Source organism: Pinus tabuliformis, chromosome 8 (assembly GCF_031772625.1).
Source record: "Pinus tabuliformis cultivar Carrire ecotype Pingquan chromosome 8, CPIR1, whole genome shotgun sequence".
In the NCBI taxonomy this organism is placed as follows: Eukaryota; Viridiplantae; Streptophyta; class Pinopsida; order Pinales; family Pinaceae; genus Pinus; species Pinus tabuliformis.
Genome location: NC_142294.1, coordinates 1,733,408,405 through 1,733,431,650, shown reverse-complemented (window position 1 = coordinate 1,733,431,650; position 23,246 = coordinate 1,733,408,405). Strand labels below are relative to the sequence as shown.

General features: G+C 38.1%; 2 pseudogenes; both read left to right on the top strand.

Annotated features, from left to right (window-relative positions):
* Positions 1-1,324: 1,324 nt before the first annotated feature.
* LOC149243014 (putative tRNA N6-adenosine threonylcarbamoyltransferase, mitochondrial pseudogene) lies at positions 1,325-2,843 on the top strand (annotated as a pseudogene).
* A 3,549-nt stretch (positions 2,844-6,392) lies between these two features.
* LOC149243013 (putative tRNA N6-adenosine threonylcarbamoyltransferase, mitochondrial pseudogene) lies at positions 6,393-7,986 on the top strand (annotated as a pseudogene).
* The last annotated feature ends 15,260 nt before the right edge of the window (positions 7,987-23,246 follow it).

The following is a 23,246-nucleotide window of genomic DNA, read 5'->3' as shown; positions in this document are numbered from 1 at the left end:
AGGAACATTGCTTCAATCTCTTGTTTCATTTTTTAAGGAGCTTGACACAAGACAGGGAACTCTGCTCCAATCCCTTGTTTCATTTTTTAAGGAGCTTGACACAAGACAAGGAACTCTGCTCCATGGTCCTTGTTTCATTTTTTAAGGAGCTTGACACAAGACAAGGAACTTTGCTCCAATCCCTTGTTTCATTTTTTAAGGAGCTTGACACAAGACAAGGAACTCTGCTCCAATCCCTTGTTTCATTTTTTAAGGAGCTTGACACAAGACAAGGAACTCTGCTCCAATCCCTTGTTTCATATTCTAAAGAGCTTGACACAAGATAGGGAACTCTGCTCCAATCCATTGTTTCATTTTTTAAGGAGCTTGACACAAGTTAGGGAACTCTGCTCCATAGTCCTTGTTTCATTTTTTAAGGAGCTTGACACAAGACAGGGAACTTTGCTCCAATCCCTTGTTTCATTTTTTAAGGAGCTTGACACAAGAAAGGGAACTCTGATCCAATCCCTTGTTTCATTTTTAAAGGAGCTTGACACAAGATAGGGAACTCTGCTCCAATCCCTTTGCTCATAAATTAAAAGAGGCCATGGCTTCTAATAGGTTCTCATCAAACGGGAGAAAAACACTCTGGAAGGGATACATGTCCAGGGACCCTGTTAGACTCCGTCTCATGTCGGAGATAGATTCTTCTTCAAAACCCTGTTTTGAAGAAGAAATCATTAATGTGTTGTTTAAATTTGTGTAATTTATGCTCCAGCTCTTCAAAAGGCAGTGATTGCAGCTCCTACCTCTGTAAAAGCACAAAGAAAACAAAGCATACATCAGACTCTACGATTGATGAATTTGGTCAAGTTTTATCTTCATATGGTTTCAATTATCATGGTACAGAGGTTCTCTACAGTGGCACATCCAGTCATTCGTTTCGAAGCTTTGCAGGCCCTTAGAGCAGCAATACACAGTTATACATCCATTATGTCTTTATGTTGGCATCTAATTTCTTCAACTGTATTGGGACTACTTGAGTCATCTTATTTTGACATTGGCGCACATGCAACATCGACAAAATTCTGCAAGGGAACCTCCAGGCAAAATCTGAGACCAGTTGATGACAAAACAATGCCGAGTGCTGTAAAGGAGGGGATGCAACAGAGTCTAGACCTATGGTTCGGGGTTGTAACCGTCCAAGGTGTCATGGAATATCCATTTCTTCATGCACGTGCCTTCTCTGCTGCTGCAAAGTTTTCACCAGTGATTGACAAGGGAAGATGTGAGCAGTTTGTTTATGCTGCCATGACAGTGTTTGTACTTATTTTGTTAGAAGCTTATGGCAGCATGGCAGCACCCAAGGGAGGGAGAGGAATGGATACCTTGTATCAGTCATACATTGAGTGGAGGATTGCCACATTCAAATGGTTACATACTTATTGAAGCAAATGGTGGTCTCAATCAACAGCGCACATCGATTTGTAATGCAGTAGCTGTGGCAGGCCTTTTGAATGCAACTCTTGTTATCCCCAAATTTCATTTTAACAGTATTTGGCAAGATCCTAGCAACTTTGGAGACATTTATGATGAGGGGCATTTTATCAAAAGTCTTAGATATGATGTGATGGTGGTTAGAGAGCTCCCAGAAGATATAATGGCAACGTTTGACTATAATACAAGCAATATTTTTAATTTCAGGGTTACGGCTTGGTCACCTGTCAGTTACTACTTGCAAAAGGTTTTTCCAAGATTACTTGATATTGGGGTAATATGGATATCTCCATTTGCAAATAGACTGTCATCTGAAGTCCCGCCCAATATTCAGCGCCTCCGATGTTTGGCTAATTACGAAGCATTAAAATTTTCTGTGCCCATTACTTCACTTGCAGAAAAGCTAGTAAAACACATGATTGGGGCAAGCTCCAGAAGTAATGGAAAATATATTGCAGTTCATCTTCGATTTGAAGAGGACATGGTAGCTTTCTCATGTTGTGTTTATGATGGAGTGGTGGAAGATGCATTGCATAATGCAAATTTGACACCATTTGATCTTTCTGCAGTGGCTGTGACTATTGGACCTGGTTTAAGCCTATGCTTACGTATTGGTGTGAGAAAAGCAAGACTGATAGCTGGAAAACACAATTTGCCAATGGTTGGAGTCCATCACATGGAGGCGCATGCTTTAGTTGCTAGGTTGACAGAAAAGGAGTTGCAATTTCCATTCCTGGCCCTTTTAATATCTGGTGGTCACAATCTTCTTATCCTAGCGCAAAGTGTTGGTCGATATGTACAACTAGGTACAACAATAGATGATGCAATTGGAGAGGCATATGACAAGACAGCAAGGTGGCTTGGACTCGATATGAGGAGAGGTGGTGGCCCGGCTCTAGAAGAGCTTGCGCTGGAAGGTGACCCACATGCTATTAAGCTTTCGGTACCCATGCAGCAACACAAGGATTGTAATTTCTCATATGCAGGCTTGAAAACACAAGTGCGGAAGGCAATTGAATTCAGAAACATTGATACAAACAATGATCCGATAGTTGCCGCGAGCACTAAAGACCGAAAACTACGGGCAGACATTGCTGCCTTTTTCCAGAGAGTTGTTGTTTTGCGTTTGGAGCAGAGATGTGATCGAGCTGTTGAATGGGCCCAAAGCATTGAACCATCTATTAATTGTTTGGTTGTGTCAGGAGGCGTTGCTTCAAATCATTATGTGCGAATTCAGCTGGATAAGATTGTAAAGAAGCATAACTTGAAGCTTGTTTGCCCACCCCCAAGCCTTTGTACAGATAATGTTGGATCTGCGTCCAAGGTGGCAACTGGGAGAGATATTTGCAGAGGGTAGGAGTAGTTCACCCTCTCTCAAAAGGGGCCGAATTCATCCATCATTAACATCCTCTATCCAAATGTCTTCACAGCACAATTCATGAGAAAGCTCTTCGTACTTTTGACTCTGCAATCTGAATCTGCTATTTACCACTGTAAAGTATCGATTCAGATTCTGGAAAAACTATATCACAGTGACCATATTGTCATTGCAAATGAGCTTGTGAAATTGGTATCGATTGAGCTCTCCTTGAACAAATATGCTTGCGCCAAAAAGAATTCTTTGTAGTCAATAATGGCTTCATTATTCCGCAACATAAACCACCAAATTTGAGCAAAGTCATCTGCACTGCACCTGCTGAAAGGCTCCGATACTCTGTACAGGACTCTGTTCCATGATTTCCGCCAACGACTGATCCTTTGGAGATTTTGTGGGCGATGTGGCTCTTAGAAGGCGGATTATGAGCTTTTGTTGATGCTACCATATAGCATGTGGTTGAAATGTGTTGGAAATCGATGAGTGGCACAGCATAAATCAGAATTAAACACGCAAACCTCTTTCAGTATAGTTGTCATCATCAGCTGAATCGGTGGACTACTAGCTTGAAGGTTATGCAACGTGGCAAACCAAACTAAAGTGAAGATTATCCATTACAGCCAGAGAATGCGATTTGATTCCAATCTTGGTCCTATGGAGATCTGCGCTCCAGTTTTGCCTCATAATTAGCCAAATCATCAACAGAATGTTAGTTTAAAGTTTGTTTTATTAAAATCGCCAATGTATTTCCAGAAATTCGGGAGCAGTTGTAATTTCCAGCATATGCAAAGTGGCAGAGAATGAGGAGCGATTGCCTATGTTTGTCTTCAGTCGGGATTGACACCTGTAAATGCTACTTCATCAGTTATCAAGTAGAAAGAGCGCCACTCTCTCTTCAGGAAGCGCTGATTGTTTTGTTTTAGTTTATTTTGTTAAATAAGGATAAAAGCAAATTCCTGGTCTTGGGGTCGACTTGTTTTCCCCCAGCTGTATTTTGTTTCATATTTTTGTAGTTAGTTAAAACAGCGCCCCTGTTTTGGGCAGCATTGTATAAATTCATTTGTAAGAGAGTCGGAGGAAAGTTTTCTGAGGGCTGAGTGCTGGAAAAGAGCTTTTCATTGTACAGTTTTTGGCAGAGAATTTAATGGAATTTCACAGCTCTGTTTGCTGAGATTCATGTGGTATGTCAATTTAACATTAGTTTTTCCTCTGTTACATATGTAAACCGTTATGTTTCAATTCATTTCATGATCATTTCTAGTTCAGCAAATGAAGTGTTTAGGAAGGAATTCATAGTATTGTATGCTACTCCTATAAATTTGCTCACGTTCAATGTTTTCTTCTGTTTAAGGAGGATTCAAAGTATTATTTTCCCTCCTTAGCTCCTCACCAGTCTTGCCATCCCATTTAAAAATCTAGATTTGGTGTTAAATTGCTTGCCTACCTTGCCTCAGTTGATAATCTATGTAGTCATTATATTTCTCTATTCGAACTGTGATTTTGCCCATGTAGCCCAGAAAAAAAACCCGTCATTAAAAACCCCCAAAAACTTTAAATCAATCCTCCTCATCAGTTTACTAGCCTAATATCTTTGATCCTAATTGGTCAGCTCACCCCATTGAGAAAAAACCTTGAGTCTGACCGGAGAGAGCCTTCTCCTTCCTCGTAGGGCTAGCTACGAGGTGTAATGGTTTGATGTTGCCTTGAAGGTTTACCTTCCTCAGCCTAGGGTGAAATCTCAAGCGCTAACATATTGGCGACCATACTGGGGAAGAACAACTTGTCTGTTGATTGATGTGTTTGTTTCATAAGTCTTAGACGGAGCCTGAAGTTACGCCAGAAGCCTTCGAAAACGCTCCTGTTTTACATCAACGTTAGTAGATAAACGCTGCTTCAGTCAATCTCCGTGAGCTTGTGAATACGACCACTTCGATTGCATTTTACCCCAGTACATATATCAAGTTCAGATCTGATGCTGATGGTGGACAGCAGTCAGACACTTATGCAGGCTGAATCATTCACCTGGCGACTCCAACTCGATCCAGACATTCCAGTGCCTGTTGATATGTTCATGCAATGGTAGGGTATGTGGCAGACCCTGCACTTTGTGAAGCTCTAGATGGCATTAGAGAGTTGTTAGCGGATATTGAAATTAATGAAGAATTTTTCAGTATTTTCCTTCAATGTTTGAAATCTCCGAAGCTTCATCTTGAAGGCAAAACTAGATTTTATGAGTTAGTTGTTGAAAGAGTTGAAAATGAGATTCAGTATCTCGATGAGCAAATTCAGTCTTATGATTTCCAAGACCCTAAAAAGTTCTTGGAAATCCTTCCTCCTTCGCAACAAGAAACAACAGACTTGCCTATAGATGTATACATTGATAATGTGCAGCTGGAAGTATGCATTGCAGAGTTGGGGCAGCCAACAGAGTCCGGTGTCCGTGATCCTATTGCGGCATACATGGACACATTTTTCAGTTTGATTGACAGATCAGGCTGTCTTTTCCATGACCAGGCTCAGTACGTGCATGAAGGGCTGCCAGCAATTGCGTCTGTGACTTCATGGCAGCATTCTCAAGCGGCTTCATTTTCAGGTCTACTTGCATGGTTAATATGGCATTTTAGCATCACCTGATTTCTTGTTTATACAGCAGATTAGAGTAGGTTGTAAATAAATAAGCAGCCATAAGGGCAGCATCTTGTTTTAGTTTGCTTGAAGATTGTTTCAGTTCAGTTTCAGTGTGAAAATAAATCCAGAGTTGTGTTGATGATGACTCCATTGCCCAATGGTGGAGGCACTGTCTGCTCTCCCAAAGTTCTGCGGTTCTTGGCACCTCCAGGAAGCTGCAGCTGCCATCCCAAATGGAGCCAATGTTAGACTCCGTCTCATGTCAGAGATAGATTCTTCTTCAAAACCCTGTTTTGAAGAAGAAATCATTAATGTGTTGTTTAAATTTGTGTAATTTATGCTCCAGCTCTTCAAAAGGCAGTGATTGCAGCTCCTACCTCTGTAAAAGCACAAAGAAAACAAAGCATACATCAGACTCTACGATTGATGAATTTGGTCAAGTTTTATCTTCATATGGTTTCAATTATCATGGTACAGAGGTTCTCTACAGTGGCACATCCAGTCATTCGTTTCGAAGCTTTGCAGGCCCTTAGAGCAGCAATACACAGTTATACATCCATTATGTCTTTATGTTGGCATCTAATTTCTTCAACTGTATTGGGACTACTTGAGTCATCTTATTTTGACATTGGCGCACATGCAACAACGACAAAATTCTGCAAGGGAACCTCCAGGCAAAATCTGAGACCAGTTGATGACAAAACAATGTCGAGTGCTGTAAAGGAGGGGATGCAACAGAGTCTAGACCTATGGTTCGGGGTTGTAACCGTCCAAGGTGTCATGGAATATCCATTTCTTCATGCACGTGCCTTCTCTGCTGCTGCAAAGTTTTCACCAGTGATTGACAAGGGAAGATGTGAGCAGTTTGTTTATGCTGCCATGACAGTGTTTGTACTTATTTTGTTAGAAGCTTATGGCAGCATGGCAGCACCCAAGGGAGGGAGAGGAATGGATACCTTGTATCAGTCATACATTGAGTGGAGGATTGCCACATTCAAATGGTTACATACTTATTGAAGCAAATGGTGGTCTCAATCAACAACGCACATCGATTTGTAATGCAGTAGCTGTGGCAGGCCTTTTGAATGCAACTCTTGTTATCCCCAAATTTCATTTTAACAGTATTTGGCAAGATCCTAGCAACTTTGGAGACATTTATGATGAGGGGCATTTTATCAAAAGTCTTAGATATGATGTGAGGGTGGTTAGAGAGCTCCCAGAAGATATAATGGCAACGTTTGACTACAATACAAGCAATATTTTTAATTTCAGGGTTAAGGCTTGGTCACCTGTCAGTTACTACTTGCAAAAGGTTTTTCCAAGATTACTTGATATTGGGGTAATATGGATATCTCCATTTGCAAATAGACTGTCATCTGAAGTCCCGCCCAATATTCAGCGCCTCCGATGTTTGGCTAATTACGAAGCATTAAAATTTTCTGTGCCCATTACTTCACTTGCAGAAAAGCTAGTAAAACGCATGATTGGGGCAAGCTCCAGAAGTAATGGAAAATATATTGCAGTTCATCTTCGATTTGAAGAGGACATGGTAGCTTTCTCATGCTGTGTTTATGATGGAGTGGTGGAAGATGCATTGCATAATGCAAATTTGACACCATTTGATCTTTCTGCAGTGGCTGTGACTATTGGACCTGGTTTAAGCCTATGCTTACGTATTGGTGTGAGAAAAGCAAGACTGATAGCTGGAAAACACAATTTGCCAATGGTTGGAGTCCATCACATGGAGACGCATGCTTTAGTTGCTAGGTTGACAGAAAAGGAGTTGCAATTTCCATTCCTGGCCCTTTTAATATCTGGTGGTCACAATCTTCTTATCCTAGCGCAAAGTGTTGGTCGATATGTACAACTAGGTACAACAATAGATGATGCAATTGGAGAGGCATATGACAAGACAGCAAGGTGGCTTGGACTCGATATGAGGAGAGGTGGTGGCCCGGCTCTAGAAGAGCTTGCGCTGGAAGGTGACCCACATGCTATTAAGCTTTCGGTACCCATGCAACAACACAAGGATTGTAATTTCTCATATGCAGGCTTGAAAACACAAGTGCAGAAGGCAATTGAATTCAGAAACATTGATACAAACAATGATCCGATAGTTGCCGCGAGCACTAAAGACCGAAAACTACGGGCAGACATTGCTGCCTTTTTCCAGAGAGTTGCTGTTTTGCGTTTGGAGCAGAGATGTGATCGAGCTGTTGAATGGGCCCAAAGCATTGAACCATCTATTAATTGTTTGGTTGTGTCAGGAGGCGTTGCTTCAAATCATTATGTGCGAATTCAGCTGGATAAGATTGTAAAGAAGCATAACTTGAAGCTTGCTTGCCCACCCCCAAGCCTTTGTACAGATAATGTTGGATCTGCGTTTAAGGTGGCAACTGGGAGAGATATTTGCAGAGGGTAGGAGTAGTTCACCCTCTCTCAAAAGGGGCCGAATTCATCCATCATTAACATCCTCTATCCAAATGTCTTCACAGCACAATTCATGAGAAAGCTCTTCGTACTTTTGACTCTGCAATCTGAATCTGCTATTTACCACTGTAAAGTATCGATTCAGATTCTGGAAAAACTATATCACAGTGACCATATTGTCATTGCAAATGAGCTTGTGAAATTGGTATCGATTGAGCTCTCCTTGAACAAATATGCTTGCGCCAAAAAGAATTCTTTGTAGTCAATAATGGCTTCATTATTCCGCAACATAAACCACCAAATTTGAGCAAAGTCATCTGCACTGCACCTGCTAAAAGGCTCCGATACTCTGTACAGGACTCTGTTCCATGATTTCCGCCAACGACTGATCCTTTGGAGATTTTGTGGGCGATGTGGCTCTTAGAAGGCGGATTATGAGCTTTTGTTGATGCTACCATATAGCATGTGGTTGAAATGTGTTGGAAATCGATGAGTGGCACAGCATAAATCAGAATTAAACACGCAAACCTCTTTCAGTATAGTTGTCATCATCAGCTGAATCGGTGGACTACTAGCTTGAAGGTTATGCAACGTGGCAAACCAAACTAAAGTGAAGATTATCCATTACAGCCAGAGAATGCGATTTGATTCCAATCTTGGTCCTATGGAGATCTGCGCTCCAGTTTTGCCTCATAATTAGCCAAATCATCAACAGAATGTTAGTTTAAAGTTTGTTTTATTAAAATCGCCAATGTATTTCCAGAAATTCGGGAGCAGTTGTAATTTCCAGCATATGCAAAGTGGCAGAGAATGAGGAGCGATTGCCTATGTTTGTCTTCAGTCGGGATTGACACCTGTAAATGCTACTTCATCAGTTATCAAGTAGAAAGAGCGCCACTCTCTCTTCAGGAAGCGCTGATTGTTTTGTTTTAGTTTATTTTGTTAAATAAGGATAAAAACAAATTCTTGGTCTTGGGGTCGACTTGTTTTCCCCCAGCTGTATTTTGTTTCATATTTTTGTAGTTAGTTAAAACAGCGCCCCTGTTTTGGGCAGCATTGTATAAATTCATTTGTAAGAGAGTCGGAGGAAAGTTTTCTGAGGGCTGAGTGCTGGAAAAGAGCTTTTCATTGTACAGTTTTTGGCAGAGAATTTAATGGAATTTCACAGCTCTGTTTGCTGAGATTCATGTGGTATGTCAATTTAACATTAGTTTTTCCTCTGTTACATATGTAAACCGTTATGTTTCAATTCATTTCATGATCATTTCTAGTTCAGCAAATGAAGTGTTTAGGAAGGAATTCATAGTATTGTATGCTCCTCCTATAAATTTGCTCACGTTCAATGTTTTCTTCTGTTTAAGGAGGATTCAAAGTATTATTTGCCCTCCTTAGCTCCTCACCAGTCTTGCCATCCCATTTAAAAATATAGATTTGGTGTTAAATTGCTTGCCTACCTTGCCTCAGTTGATAATCTATGTAGTCATTATATTTCTCTGTTCGAACTGTGATTTTTCCCATGCAGCCCAGAAAAAAAACCCGTCATTAAAAACCCCCAAAAACTTTAAATCAATCCTCCTCATCAGTTTACTAGCCTAATATCTTTGATCCTAATTGGTCAGCTCACCCCATTGAGAAAAAACCTTGAGTCTGACCGGAGAGAGCCTTCTCCTTCCTCGTAGGGCTAGCTACGAGGTGTAATGGTTTGATGTTGCCTTGAAGGTTTACCTTCCTCAGCCTAGGGTGAAATCTCAAGCGCTAACAGACCCAATGGAAAAATCGGGCTCCAATGACCCCAATACATGGTGTACGACATCACCTACTAGATCATCAGTAGATGTGGGCATGGAACAGGTGGCCACATAATTAGCCTGAGGCGGGGGTGATACTGATTGCATATGAGAACCATTTAGAGATGACGGTTGATTGGGAGGTGATTCAGGACCAATGAATGTAAGCTAATCAATGATCACAATGCTTCCTTCATGTGGGAAACACATCACTCAAAAGAGAGAAGAGACAAGATCTCCCATGACATAAAATAAGCACGGCCAAGGAGTAGATTAAAATCCAACAGGCCTTGGACAACCATCATGTCTATATAGACAATCTTTCCTCCCAAAGTAATAGGTAACTTAGGAAGGATCTGTAACAGTTGATTGGTTCCACTGTTAAAAGCTAATAGATTCTGGGTGACGAGGACAAGCTGAGGAGAACCTAAATCTTGCCAAGCAGTTGAGCATAGAATGCTAACATATGCACCCTTATCTATGACTTTTCTAGGTATGACCATATGGTAAGCTTGTACTGTAATCTGGAAAGGCACATAGGACGGAAGATGATATCCTTCCAATCGACTCTAATCGAAAGAAGTGACCAAACTACTTGGAGGGGGTGTCGTAGGAACATGAGAGCTACCCTCTTGCTCGATGGGAATAGGAGAAATTCTCTCATGCACCTCGGTAACAAGAGGATTTACCTCTAGTTCATCTGAAACTGAAGAAGCTAGAAGAGCCTGAGCAATATGAGGTTCACTCTCTATTGGAAAGGTACGGTTAACTGAAGGTGGAGCCAAGTCTATTGTTTTCTCAACCAATGGTTGGTTGAGAACGGACTCACGAGACTCACTTTCAGAGAGCGTGGGGCCGACCAAAGATGATTTTTGACCAATCACTGGATCAACTAGTGAAGGATCAGGGGAAAGCTTTTGATATCCAGTCGGAAGATGAGGTTGAGAAGCTGTAAGGTTTTCCAACTCTTTGGAAGCTTCATACATAAGAGGACAAAGATGAATGGGATGATTACCTTCACACAACTTACAAGGAAATTTGACTTTTCCTTTTTTCCCATGAGCTTTACTGTTACTAGTTGAAGGTTTATCACCAGCATGATCACCAGAGGGTGATGACAAAAGTCGATGTGAACTTGCAAACCACACTTTTAAGACCTTAGGAATACTAGGACAATTCCGAAGAAGGTGGTCACCATTACATAACATGCAAGTGAATTTTACTTTCTGGGGCTGGTTGGAAGATTTTTCTTCATTAGTTGCATCCGTAACAATAGTTGTTTGGTTATCCCCTTGCTTACTTTTCTTCTTCTTCTTCGGACTCTTCTTCTTCTACTTAGCTTACTAATTACTAGAATCCAGACTTTCACCAAGCGAAGAGGATGAATGGGGTGAAGAAATAGGCGAAGAAGGCAACGAGCGAACATTAGGATCAACATGATGTTGATGTTGTTTAGGTGGAGGAGAACTTGGTTGAAAATCAATTTGGACACTCGGAACAACCGAGGTCGAAAATAACCAAGCTGCTAGACCAATGGTCAATCCAGGAAGGGGCAATGTCACCATATAAGGGGCACTGATATTTCCAAAAGAAGGAAAAGGACTAGGATTCCCGTCAGAGGGGTTTCCTTGACTACTAGACTAAGAAAATGTTGCCATTGGTATCAACCTAAGATCTACTAAGGAGTATCTCCACAGGAAGGATATTGTTCCGCGATCAATCAATTTTAGAGTTTGAAACAAAAACTTTGCCTTTTCATGTTTTAAGAGTCGATAAAAGGACGAAAATGCGACTCTAGTCACTTTTGTTGGTTTAACGAGCTTGAAGGGACAAGTGCCCAATGATATTTTCAAATTTAATGAGTCAGAAAAGATCGAAACCATTGCTCAGGTGAATCTAAGTAAAAGGAGTACCAAGTAACCATGAACTGCAATATACACCTCAGCAAATAAATTTACCAAAGACTTGACATACGTGGAGGAAATCTCCCTGAATGTTGTGTTTGGTGTATCATGTTTACAGGGTCACAGACTCGACTTCCTATGGATAAAGGTTTGCAATCTATGAGGGTCTCCCTTTATATACTCGATGGTATAGGGAGCACAAGTCCGTGCGAACGCTGTCTAATGCAATAGCGAACGACACTTGCTAAGTTTTGAAGACGCTGGAACACGTCTCTAGCCTAGACCACTAAGTACGAAGCATTAATGTCTCAAATGCTCCTTAGATTAATTGATAGATTTTAAAGTTGATCTTGAAATTATGTTTCAATTTCAAGGCTCAAAACGATGTCCCCTGAACACCTAAGATGCAACTATATGAGAAAAGGAAAACTTTTCATTCCTATGAAAGCTAGACTCATCAAGGAATGACATTTCAATCAATAATGCATCACGCAAATATGTCTTCCACTAAATTTCATTTTCGTCTTCCAAATGCAAAATGTGAATGAAATATAATCTTTCTTTTCACTAAATGCAATGCCAAAGGTAAAAAATATTTTCACTTTTCACTATCCTAAATGCAACTTTCCGAAAGCAAAATGGTTTTGACTTTACAAAAATGCACTTATATGAATTACGTTTTTCTTTTCATTTTGAATGATTTGATGCACCTAATACAATTTTTAGCTTTCGATCACTGAAAAACGTGATCTATTTTCAATGATGAATCTCAAAAAATAACTTTTCAATGCAACTAATATAATGCATTTTCACGAAAAGTAAGTTTCGAAATACAAGCTAAAACATATGCAATGACGCAACGACACCAACAAGCAGCACGTGATGACCAATTGACTAAAAACCCTAGAATTTAGTCAGATTTCACTTCGAAGCTAATGAGATAAGTTTTGCAAATTAATCAAGGCAATCAATCGAAACATTGACAAATCCAAGCATACAGTATGGGAAAAGACCTTAGGGGCCAAGACACACTGGATTCTTACGACGAAACCTAAAAAATTCTCACATTCAAGGATCATTGCTACTTTATATACCCAAACCCTTGATCATCGCTACCTTATATACCCAAACCCGTGATTATCACTACTTTGCATAGGCAAACCCGCGATGGCATCACTACTTTGTATAGAAAAAGTAGTGATGATTTTAGCACAACCAAAAAATGAAGATTTTTTTTCATCGCGACTGTAAAGGTAAAAATCGCGATCATCGCGATTGTAAAGGTAAAAACGCAATGCCATCACGGTTGTAAATGGTAAACCCGCAATGGGCGAGGAATATGGGAAAAAACTAAAAAGATTCCAAGAAACAATCCAGAATTAGCACTCTAAGGTAGTAATCAGTGATGGTATAAACCCCGACTGATGCAAAAAATCCAAAAAATCGACGGTTGGTCAAACTAGTTAAAAGATCAGGGTGAAAGATTGGATGGAAAGGGTCTTAGGGTCTTAAATGGAGTTTCCATTTTGTTGACAAGGTTAATCCTTTCTGCGGACATAGACGATCCCTCTAGCCCAATAAGTGGGTCTAGCAACTGAAGTGACAATCAACTAGACATCTTCCTAGATTATAATTGAAAAGTAGAACGAGAGAGATAACCTACCTCGCTCTAATGCTATTCTGATTCCCTTTATTGAGAGCCTTGAACCGCTTGTGTCACGAAATTTTTCCTGCTTCTCTCAGCGCTTACGTACCTGCACAAGTGATCAAGAGACAACAAAGCATACCAAAACCAATAGCAAATCCAACAATAACCTACTTAGTTGATCAAGGAATGCCAAGGGAAGATGAACCAACAGTTGTATATTATTTAAAGAATAAAGGGAAGCTTACAACCATAGCCTTGATGTTGAAAGGCTCTCCTTGAGTGGTAATCCAAGTCCAAGCCAAGAAACTCTCCAAACACTCCTTCTCCAAGTCTAATGAATAGCCTCTAAGCACAAGCTCAACATAGGGGTGCAAATGAACATAGACCAACAAACCAACCATTTGGGAATGGGGGAGGAGGAATTTATATGCTGGGAGAGGGAGTTAGTACTCCTCCAAAGATAGGATTAGGCCCACATCTCAAGGAGGTAGCTCATAGGGATAAGACAAAGAGATCAATTTAGGAGGATTCGACCTCATCTATGCAAAACCACCTCCAGCTCGCCACTCTGGAAGCTTCTAAATCATGAAGCTTCTCATCTTCTTTGGGAAAATTACCTTTTTTGGATCATCACGGGTATGCAAGGGAACAGAGCGATGCCATCGCAGGTCAAACACAATGCAATAGGCGACCATCGCACTTTTGAGCTTCATAAGAGTGATGACCCTCATTTTATGGTTTTAAGAACTATTTCTTCAGGGAAAGCTCCAGACATTTTCCAAGAAAGGTTAAAGGAGGGATCTGAGTTGTATACATGGATGAGTATACTGTAAAATGGCCATGTTTCGGGCACTTTGGGGTATGTCATAGGGAAGTACAAGAGGCGTGAAAAAATACAGTGTAAAGAAGATGAGAAGCTTCGTGATCTAGAATTTTCCAGAGTGGAAAGCTGGAGGTGGTTTCGCATAGATGAGGTCGAATCCTCCTAACTTAACCTCTTTGTCTTATCCCTATGAGCTACCTCATTGAGATTTGGGCCTAATCCTATTTTTGGTAAAATTAACTTTTCTGGATCATCGCAGGTATGCAAGGGAATAGAGTAATTCCATAGTGGGTCAAACACGGTGCAACAGGGGACCAACATGGTTTTGAGCTTCATAAGAGCAATGACCCTTTCAAGCTTGTGTAAAAATAAAACCATTCCTTTTTTACATCTCGTGATTGCCATTTTTTATCATCCTGTATTTCCAGATGCGCCTTGGTTTTTTAATTCCATCGTCACCATCTCTTTGGCCAATCATATGCTTTCACTTGTTTGTTTTACCCTTTCCTAAGGAACATCTGTGATGAGTGGTCTTATTAGCCAACCTCTTGACTATTGCATGTTTTGAGCAGTTCCATCATGACCGGAACCAGTTTCTATCCTTTTATACCACTCGTTCCACCAAGAGGAGTCATATTTCAACTCTTTTCTAACTCTTGAAATATGAAAAGATCACTGAGTACTTGTCTTTTCGAACTTGTTAAAATAAATGAAATGACGTCTACTCAGTGTAAGTTTAACACGTTTTTGGACTGAGATAGACTACTGTACGAAAAATGAATGCCTTAGTCAAACATGGCTAAGATGTTCTCTCGAATATCGTTTTCTACCTTTTCGGGTTCGAGGGACAAATTACGAAAAGGGACATGATGGAGTTTTCTTTTTCGTTTCTTTTTCCAACTCTCTAAATATGAAAAAGACAGCGAGTTATTCTTGCGTCGAACTCGTTAAAAATTTATGAAAAAAGACTCGTCACCATGATGAGACTGAACTTCTCCTTTTGAGGGCTCGTAAAACTTACTAGGATGGATTCATTCGAATAATGAACTTATATGACAAGCATATGGTATCCTCTTCAAGCTTGTGTAAAAATAAAGAGGTACTCGCTAGAAATAACGGGGGAAAAGTGAAGATGAAACATCCTTTATAGTGGTAGCATGTCGCTCTTGAACATGACACTCATTTGTTTCTCATGTCGGGTTTGGGATATCCTCATTTAGTCACTTTTCCTTTTGGGTTTGGGTGATCCATTTTGCCTCTCATTTTACTATTCCACCTTGTCATTATGACCCTTGGTCCTATGTTGAGTCTAATGCTACCACACTCCAGATTCGTGTCGCCAATATGTTCAAGAGAAGTCCAATTTGAAGTTATTTACCTATACATTGATTGAGTCATTGTTACAGTCTTGAAAATTATTTCACTTATTCCTTGTTTCGTGTAGATGATGGGGATTCAACATTTTCCCTCCTTCAATGGGTTATTTCCTATTGACTTCAACTCTTTATCCAGAAAGATGTTCACATCAATGGCTGGTAATCAAGTGGTTTTTTAGCATGTTCGACTGCGGCACGTTCATTCACATGTTAGAATTCATACTTTGATCAGGTTGGGATGGAGCGCAAGACCTTGAGTTTTGTCTGATATAACTCAAACTGCGTGGAGTTATATTTTATTCATGATTGTACACATGTTTTTACTATACGAATGGTTGTGACCATACTGTGGGGACTTTATATTTATGATTATCCTTTTATATCGGATCGATGCGTCCATGCCTTGGATCTTATATTACAGATGATCCTTCTATATTGGATGGTTGCGCCCATGCCATGGATCCTTTCATATAGTCCTTATTATCTGGATGGTTGTGCCCATGCTGTGGATTCATGTCTTGATTTCAGATATGTATATGTATATGCGTCCTTGATTTGCAGGTCTCCTGACAGTGTGTGTCCTCGTCCTTGCCAAAATCTCGTAAAGCATCTCAGCCATCACTCCTCATTCCGCCTTCATGCTTTAGGGGGAATCTGTTACACAATATTTTGTCACGCCTCCTGCACTTCCTTGTGACATACCCCAAAGTGCGCGAAACATGGACATTATACAATATACTCATCCATGGTATGTATGTTGAAATGTTTAACATGCATGGACTCTAATAAAACAAAAGGGGCAATGACTTAACATGTTCTACATCACCCACGCCAAATAATAGTTACACTATAGTGTTTATTTCTCGTTTCTTTTTCAAAGTTAGGCTAAGCCTGGGTCAAGGCAAACCCACATATTGGATGGAAGAACAATATGCACAACTACATGATATTGTCGCCATGTTTGTACGAGAATTAGTCAAGCCCGGACACCCCTTGGGATAGTTTTTATCCTCCACAATTTTCTTCCAACCTCAACCTCTCCATGTGAGGTTTGAGCCTTAGCCTTGATGGGCACTAAATTCCCCATAGACCAATTGGTCTAAACCTCATGGGTTGTGTTCATCTCTTATTCTTTGTCAACATAACAAAAAAAAAAAAAAAACTTTGGTCAACATACTTAGTGGTTGATTGATTATAATTTTAAGTTGTGGACTCAAGAAGCTTTAACAATATTCGGGTCCTTTTGGTCAACATAATTAGTGGTTGATTGATTATAATTTTAATTTGTGGACTCAAGAAGCTTTAACAATATTCTTGACCCGAATAAGCTCAAATATTTTTTGGGTAAAAATCTTAAATTTCATGGTGACAAATAAAGAGTGAGTTGTCTTTAACAACAATCACATCATAGCATATCATAATGTAGCATAATAATTAGCATTAGGTAGTTTAATAAAATAAAGCAACTTAAGTGATCACATTGAGAGGTATTATCTATAGTTTAATATGGAGATGTGTAATTATATGCTTTATGTAGAGTGGATACATGGCATTTAATAATGATAAAAAATAGTAACAAAGCTATTTCAATGTTGACTTTGAGTTAAATATGTCAATGTTAATTTTAAGCAAAAACCAAATATCTATTAAAGGTCAACAATGCAAAGACAATATCTTTTGAAATATTTTGATCATTCACACACAATGTTGGTTTTAATTGAAAACATAATATATAAAGTGTCAACAACATCCTCCCAATTTCAAAATATGAAATCACCAAACATCTTTTAGAATATTATGATCTCTCTATGTATAGAAAAATAGTTTTCATCAAGTCAATTGTAGAAGCTATTTCAATCTATTGGCATTGTATGGCTCCTATTCCAAAAGGTATTTGGAAAAAATCAAGAAGATATGTTCCAAATATATGTGGAAGGGAAGTTGGGATTATAAGGGATCCCATTTGACATACTGTAAGGTTATTTATTCACCTAATGATCAAGGTAGTCAGGGCATCAAGAACATCTTCCATTTTGGCTAAATCCCTAGCTGCTAAGTCCTTTTGGAATTTGTTGATCAGACAACCTATGGAGAAGGATTCTAATTGAAAAATATATTGACCCTAGCATGTCATAGACTGGACTAGGAGTAGAAAAAGTATTTATAATGTATCCAATCAGTGAAAAGTTTTGACATTATCTTTTCCAATTTAGGTCAATCCCTTGCTTGGAAAGTTGGTTCAAGGGTTCAAGTCAAAGCAGCTATTGATGCATTTCTTGGATGTGGTAAAGCATTTTCCTCCCAGAAGATTTAATCCTCCATCTACAGGAATAGGGAAAATGCACATTAAACAAATTTGATAATCCTCTACTTAGCTCAATTTGAATCCAAGGTTTGTATCAAACTCAAGCCTTGAGCTTACAAGGTAATTGTACTTAGTCTTAAGATAGATATTTAACAAAGTTCAAGAAGGTGCATGTGAGACTTAGGGATGAATACAATGAAATTGCTTGGTCATATAACAAAAATGGAGACTTCTTTGCCACTAAACACAGATACCTAGCTATTCAAATACCCGAGATTAAGGAAATCTATTGGTGGTGGAAGAAGTTATGGAATGTTAAATCCCCTCCAAAGTGCACTCTATTCCTTTGGCTTGTTCTCAATAAGAAGGTTTTAACTTGGGATAAACTTTAAAATAGAAATACAAAAGGTCCAATCATTTGCATCCTTTGTATAAGTAATGAAGAAACTTCGTTATATTTATTTTTAAAATGTCCTCACTCAAGACAAAAATGGAAAGAGGTTGAATGTCATATCTCACTTTTTCATTTGTGGGATAAAACAACATTAGAAGATTGTTTTCAAGAGTACTTTACTAGAAGAGAACTAAAGGAATATAGAGCACTTCCTTGATTACTTAGGGAATGTCATGCTTCTTGAGGATGTCCAAGTTCCCACTTTCAAAGTGTCATTAAAATCTCTTTCATTGTTTTCTTCTTATAATCCTAGTATAAAGCCAAAACATATTCATGTGATTGGAGAGGTGATTCTGAACAAGGATTATGTAGGGATCTTCTTTGATGGAGCCTACCAAAGTCAATAACACTTTTGCAATCTATGCTTCATGTTATTTATTGTTAGGGATCGACGTTTCACTAGTAAGGAAAATCTAAGTATTAAGACCAATAATCAAGGTGAATTTAAAACATTATTCTCTTGAATGGAGAGAAAATTGTTATGCAATTACAAGTATTTGGAGACTTTTCTATGACCATTAACGAATGAACAATGAAACCCATGTCCATAGTACTAGTCTTTCATTGTTTGTTTTACATTTGAAGGATATCACTAGTCCTTCTTAGATGATTAGTTTACTCATATATGTAGATAACAATTTTGGTCGATTCAGTATCTAAGGATGCTTTGCACTTGCTTGTCTTACATGAATTTACTCAAGGACATGTTTCTCTAGGGTCTTGCAACCTTTTAGACCTTTGATCGTGTTTGGCTATCAATCTCTAATGTCTTTGATGACATATTTTAATTGGAATTCAATTATATATTTATGGTCATGGGGCAAGTTATGAAAAAAACAACATCCTACCAATTTCAAAATACAACATCCTGTATCTGTGTGGATGGGGGTGGTGGTAAACAACATCCTACCAATTTCAAAATACAAGGCGCACATCATCTTGTGTGTGTGTGTGGGTGGGTGTGGTGGTAAACAATATATGTCATAACTCTCATGCAACCCTATGAGTACAATATATTAATACTAGGGGAATTTCTAAATATTGTAGTCTTGATATAAGATTGTTGAACATGAAGTTGTAAGAGCTAGTTTTTCCATGGAGAGAATTTATGGTTTGTTTTCATTCATTTATGTAGAAATTATTTATATGGTTTATAGGGTACATGTTTGACTAAGGCAAAGGTGACAAGTTAAAAACCAAAGAAACCCAAATTATATAGGCAATATAATTGGTGAATACATGATGAGTTAGGAAACTATAATCCACATTATTCTATGCAATATAAATATATTACAGCGCATAGATTATTAACTCTACAACAGTTGCAGTAGAAAGTTGGAAAATAAAAGAGACTCATCATTGATCAATGTATCGAGACAATATATGAAATGTAAGACACCAGAAAATAGTGAATTATGCTCTTCTATTAGCGTCTAATAGGATCAGCTAAAGAGAGTGTTCATGACATGAATATGTTTCAACGATGTGAAGTTGCATTAAAGCCCATTGACTCAAAATTATTGGCCTCTTAGACAATCATTATTTCAAATATGTTAAGGTTTTCAAATTACTTACACTGTTATATTTTGTCACGCCAAACTACTTAGAAGGCTTATATCCCCAACAAAGCACACAAGTGAAGAAAGGATTAACACACTTAAGTATGCATAAAGATATAATATGCAATGCTTTTTATAACTTCAAAGGCTCCACCAAATAAGGGAAATACCAACATAATATATAGTTATCACCAGGTTAGATTGATCTAAACTCTAGATCTATTTGTTGAAGAATGTAACTAGTGTTGGTCTTCATAATTATATTTGAAATGTATTTGTCAAAAGAAAGAAAAAGAAATTTTATTATTAAATAAATTGACTTATTAAAGCATGAGTTTCATGCTTGGGTCAATTGTTTTTAGGTCAAAGCCTCCATTGAAGGCTTCTAGGGTTTATGTCAAGTGTCCTTGTCCATGTCATATTGTAAATAACCCTTCTTGGGATTTATTTGTCAAAGAAGAAATTTATTTTATTGTAAAATAGGTCAATTAGGCCTCCTCCACCAAGTCGGCCAAAACTAGGCCGCAGAATCACTATATAAAGGCAGCAGCTCGACCTCATTTATCACTCACTCACAACAAGTTCGATCTGCAACTTTTGGGTCCAGAAAAAGTGTGAATTTCAAGGTAGAATAAGAAGAAGAATAACATAGGAGAAGGATGACTCTCAAATAAGAAGTAGAAATTCTCTCTCTTTTTCCCACACGTAAGAAGCTGCTGGAAGGGCCGAAATTCTAAAATTGTTGGGAAAGCCGAAATTCTGAAGTTGTTGGTGAAGTTGGGGACAAATTTTTTGGGTTGATGCTAGGTTGCAGCAACTAGACAAGAAGAGACTATTGAAGTGAGCGAAAACATATTGGAAGGTCGACTTGATGGAGAATGAAGGTTTGTTGGTATAGGGTCTTGGTCCATCTCATTTGAATTAATGAAGGAAGAGTTCTTGACTAGGTTTTCCCCTATATATGGGTTTTTCCTTGGTTGTGTGCCTACATATGGTGTTCTTGATCTTCGTGTTTTGGTTTTGATAATTGCTTGATGAACTAAAATAAAATAAGAGCATAAGAAATATTATAATAATAATCACAAATAATTATCAACAAGAGAAAATCTTTCTTCCTTTCTGATTTAACATGGTATCAAAGCTAAGGTGAAGAAGAAGGGAAAAGGCACGTCAAAGATCTATTAAGGAAAAAGATATCAAAGAAAAGTCATTAAGGAAAAGAGTCATATAAAGAGATAAGACTACTCTACATGAACCATGACAAACTCAATGAAGGGAGAAAACAAATTAGAAAGAGCCTCCAACTATAGGGCTTGGAAAAAGAGGATAGACCTCATTCTCAAAAAGAACAAAGTTTTATATCTCATTCAAGGACATATATGAATCAAGTAATGTAGAGAAAGCAAATTTCAGAGAAATCGAAATTATGGCTATGAACCTAATATTGGATGGAGTTAAGGATAACCTAATTCCATACATATCCAACATAAATTCCGCTCAAGAAATGTATGAGGCTCTCTCCAAGTTATTCACAATCAAGAACGTTGGTTAAATAGCAAGCTTCAAGAATGAATTAAGAACTATTAAGATGACAAATGATGATATTGTTTCATCATATTTTATAAGGATATCTAGAATCAGAGATGAATTCCGAGCAATAGATGAATTTGTCCCAGAAAATGAGCTCATAATTACTACGCTTCTAGAACTACCAAAATCTTGGAGTGCCTTTGCATCATGACTTAACAATTGGAAGGATACTCCAACATTTGAACAAATGTGGAATCCATGTAGTTAAGAAGAAGCCAGAATATCATTAGTAAACAACAAGGAGGAGGAGGAAGAAGAAAACATTGCAAATGCCTATTTTGGTCATCACAAGAAGAGAAGCTTCAAGAAGTTCAAAGGACCAAAAAAGAAAATGGACTTATCCAAGATTGAATGTTACAACTGTCACAAGATGGGTCACTACAAAAGCCAATATCCAAGAAATAAGAAGATAGAGAGGGAACATGTGAGGTGTTGATGAAGATCCACCTAAAAGGAACAAGACCGAAGAATCAGAATTCAATGACTTATACTACTAAGTCCTCTCTCTCTCTCACATAACCCTCTCAGTCCTTTATTGTTGTTTTGAATCGTTTTTCTTTATGTTTTGATTTCTAGAGATTATAGGCCTAATATATATTGCTAGAACATTTTTCATTTTTATAAAGTTGTAGTTATCCCTCAAGATTGGATTAAGAGGGAGTCCTCACTATTTTACCAAAGATAAGTATCTTACTCCTTGTCTTATCTTTTATGTTTGGTTTCCCTCTCCTATCAAGATGTGTTTGTATTGTATGCTAATAACCTTTTCTTTATATTTTCCTTGGTTAGAAAAGCCTACAGAATACACAAAAGTTATGGAAGAGACTTCAGAAGATAAACTTGAAGCATGGAAGAAGTTATCTTGCAAAGGGAGCCCTCCAAAAATTGATGTCATACAAGGTTTGTTTAGGAACTCGAGGTATGTCTTAAACTATAAGCTTTGTTATAAAGTTCTCTTCATGCAAAATGTACAATCATTCTTCTTTTTAAATTTGCTTTACATTACTAATATCGTTATGTCTAGGTTTTTGAATCATAGAAATTCTTGTTAGGGTGATTAATTATTAGATTGAATCTACCCTCATTATATTATCATTCTTGTGGAACCCTAAAAGGGTTCACTGTAAAAACCCTAACCTAAAGGTATGTGGATGTTAATATTGAAACCCTAGTCTACTTAAGGTTGATGAAATCTAGAATTCCTACTCTTTTGATGTTTTCAAATTGTTATAGAAAATATAAACCATAACCCTTTAGGGTTTGCTGTTAATATCTAAGTCATGTGTTGAAACCCTAAATCTTTAGGGTTTGGTAATTTAGGGCTTATGAACTAAACATGTATAATATCTATAGCAAGGTCCTATGAATGAATCCCTAGGTATTTATTCATTTGTATGATCGAAACCCTAACTTGATTAAAATTGTTATATGTCAACTCTGATGTATTGATATTAGCGTGTATTGCTAAGTATGGTGACCTAATTATTGGTACTCAAAGATTGTGATTCTAGGGTTTATAACAAAACCCAAGTAATTGATATTCTAAGATATGATAATATTGCTTTTCGATATGATTTAGTTTTGATAATAAAATCTAGGGTTTGCAAACAAACCCTAGTAATGTCTAACATCATTGAAACCTTGGATACATGGTAGATTGTTATTAATTGTTAATATCTAAGGCTTTGTGTCTCAAAGTTGGAATCTAGGGTTTACAGTAGATCATAATAGAGATTGGCATATCTCTGAAAGTAATATTGAGGTCCTAGATAGAATGAGACTAATTAAGTTGCGTTATATTGTAATTAAAGGGTCTACGACAATAACCCTATAAAGAAGTATGTATCTCTTGCAGATCATGAACCTAACTAGGTATTTGATGTCTAAAGTC